We start from the raw sequence: 3,763 nt of genomic DNA, 5'->3' as shown, positions 1-3,763 counted from the left end.
TTTTAACGATAAGAAAAGTTACCACCTCTAAAATTATGTAGTGTGTGTGTGTGTGTGTATCAAATACTCAAATGTAAACAAACACCTCTGTCACAAAATAGCGTATTAACGCCAGTCTGATACCAGCAGCAATCAGATTAAAATATGGTAATGCATGGGATAAATATTAAGGCATGAATGGGCTCGGCCGAAAGAGTAAGCAACGTGATCCATTCCTACCATTACACGGAAGACGAGAACACCCAAAAAATACACACACAAACTAAGACAAACCGCAAGGCTGTTTTTAGTGGTAATCCCAGGCCGGTCTTCGGTCTTAAGTAAGATTTCTGCCAGTCAAGGGCTCCGTGGGGGCATTGGCTTTAATTGGAAATCTGGAGTCGGTAATTAATTGGATTTGTCATGATTAGCGGACGATGGTTCATGATCGTAGCGCGCCGTCCGGTACACATCGTTCACCTGGCCACCGCGGAGCACAGTTGCCACAAACAGATGCTGGCCTCAATATCTTACTTATATATCACTATCACATTGAAAATCAAGTAAAATAAATAATCTCGTATTGATATACTACAATTACATAGTAAACCCTGTAAAAATTAGTAGAGAATATGTCCAGATAGATAGCATGATATAGTTACCCTATCTTGATGAAGGATAAGAATTGGCATTTTTTTTCCTTGACAAGTCTTCCAGACCACAAGCAATTTTCTGGAACGAAGATGAAATAAACTGGAACGAAAATTCCAGCTCAGAGACGTGGGATTTGTAGAGTATCAGCCTGCAACTTGTGAGACTAATTCATTTACAGCACTGACGCCACCGAAAATTAATAGAAGACCGGGTAAGTATTTACAGGATTGAAGATTAATCTCGACTTGTCACTACTCAGCCATCAACCTCATTAAACAATCTCCTTCTACCTTAATTTGCATCACTAATATGTTAATGTTTCTCTAATTTAAAGTCTCCCCCTCCCCTCCAATAACTTCCTCAGTTAGCTACGTAATATAAAAGGGAACTGGGGTAAAAAAGAGACCACAACAGATTTACAATAGTATACCTTAACACTGGCACTGGTTTTCTCTGGTAGGTCAGTACTTTACACTCAAGGACCCGACTCAGGTTGACGGAGTTTGGGATTGTTAAATAAACATTAATTTTAACCAGATTACAGGTTTATACATCAAAACTATTATACTCTAATGGTTGACTGAAAAGTGCAATGGATCTCATAAGAATAAACAACACAACTAATGAAGGATATCGTTTTCAAAGCCTTATAGCAGTCTAAGGATATGCTGTATTTCCAAGTGATTGAAACATGTTGTATAATATTCTAAAACAGTACCTTATCATAATTTATTAAGTAGAATCGAATACCTGTCTTAGAAGTGTGTGTTTTAAGCGCTCCCCACTACGCGTCTGTTGACTTATTTGTTCTTAAGTTACCCCTATAATTGTCTTGCTTCGTCCTGCCAAGGCAACCAGCCACATCCCTCATCCTCCCTCGTCTCCACCCACTGTTATTTTCTGTCCTCCAGCCTTTCTCGCTTAGCAGTATTACAATATATTTTATCATTATTTTATATCATAATATAATCCATTAAACCCTAAAGTAAATACAGAATTTTGAAAGAGGTATTATAAAGGACCGTTGTTGATTCATTAATTTATTAGGCACAGGTTATATAGGTATGAAAGCCCTATTAAATTATAAAAAGAACATATTATAATTGGCTATATGAGTTATATACTTTGTAGTGAAGTAGTGTGTTGACAGACGCACAAACTCACACATACTTAAGTGGGTTTTTTTAGTCGTCCTAAATTAGTTCCATTCCTTCCACTATACCCCCTCCCCTCCCCCTACCTCTTCCCTTTCCCCACCTCTCCCCTTCCCTCACACCTCCCCACCCTCATACACCAAAGATATCTACTAATAACCTACGTGATATAACAAAATTACTTTATCACCAATTTATAATAAAGACTTGTGCCAGTCACGTAGATCCTGTCAGTGACACAGTAAGATGAAGCCCAGGTTGATGGGTCTCGGGAGTCCCAGGTTATTAGTGTTACAGGTGTGTCAGGTGATGTGGCAATACTGTTTCTCACCTGATATAATTAATTAGTTGCTGTCTTGAGTACAATGTGTAGTGTCCAGGCATGTTCTTGTTTCCCTGCTTCACATTTTAACAATTTCTTACCTAACAACACATGAAAAGTTTTGTCCTACTTGTTTTATATAAAAATAAGTTACAGGTTCGTGCAAAAAAAATGACAGAATCCATGAACAGAAAACAATGAAGAATAAAATCAATCAACATCAGATGGTCACAGATCTCTGACAGTGTACACAAGAGACATGTCAAAATTCTACGTCAGGTAAGAGTTTGCCAAGAAAGGTGACTAATATATCCCAAGAAACTAAACAGACAATAAATAACAGTGGTACTAACTTCATACACTTTCAACTGAGAAGCGTAAGACAATTTACGTCAATACCATCTGTATCATCATCAAATGAAACTTACGTAATCAAATAACTCCCACAGGAACACACTCACCTCATATAAAGAACAAAAATCTCCATCAACACAAAACCAACACAACATTCACATAACATCTTCAACACAACCATTTACTAATATCCTGAAGCTCTGGGCGGACGTATCAGTTACCTCAGGGTTAAACGTAAAGATACTGCGATAATATTTAACCCTTCCCCTGAGCCAAGAGGAATAAAGTATGCAATTGTTTTCCTTAATATATCACACAGAGATATAAGTGAAGAGTTAAGAATAAAACTATCAAGAGTTGTTGGCGAGTGACCCAGGGAGAGGTATGTGAGGACACGTGATGGTGAGGAGGCGCCAAGGTGCCCCTCACTCTTGTTGTGGTCGACCAGACGTTATCAACACACCACTCGTCCAAGTACAGCCTCACGGGTTCACACTAAAGTACAGATAGTTGGGTAATCAAACTCCGTCGTAGTGGGTGCGTGGTTTTTCGTCTACCAGATATCATTTATCAGTGAGAATCAAATATTATCACAAAATATGTCATATAAACTTGGGGAATTCTCTAGTGCTGCACCTGAAAAGTTTGAAACGGAATAAACATATTTACCTAAATTTTAAAATTATGATCGACACCTAAACTTTGGGCTCGCAGCCTCCTAATCACATATTTTGTCAAGAATATTTGTCACCTGACCTTAACAGTATCTGTCAGTGACACTACGCGTGTCCTGGTTATCTTAGCTGCAAGTATCAACAATATGTGGCAGTACATCCACCACACTGCGCCACACAGCTTCACTGGCAATTTCATACACACATTTCAAACCCTCACATTAAATTTAATTCTTAAAATAATAACAAAGTTAAACAAAGTAGTATTAAATAAACTTATTACGATAAATACATTGTTTGGACGTTACTGTTGAATCGGAACAGAACAGTCTGGGTGTAGGACCTGGTGATTCATAACAATTATCTCAAGCACAATTTCAACCAAAGTGTACATAACTACACAACTTACTATATACTTCAGCATTTAACAAATAAAAATAAATGCTGAAGCCGGGGGGGGGAGGAGGAAATATCCACGACCAAGAGCAAACAAAAGAACAACGCTCTTTCCACAGCCGCCAGCAGCAGCAACAACAACAGGAGCGGCGGTGGTAGTCAAATAAAAATTATCCTCATTACTGGGTTAAGACGGTGAAGGAACACCCCGAGCGGCTCCTGCGAGGCCT

Source organism: Homarus americanus, unplaced genomic scaffold (assembly GCF_018991925.1).
Source record: "Homarus americanus isolate GMGI-L3 unplaced genomic scaffold, GMGI_Hamer_2.0 scaffold30231, whole genome shotgun sequence".
Lineage (NCBI taxonomy): Eukaryota > Metazoa > Arthropoda > Malacostraca > Decapoda > Nephropidae > Homarus > Homarus americanus.
This window is presented reverse-complemented; position numbering follows the sequence as displayed.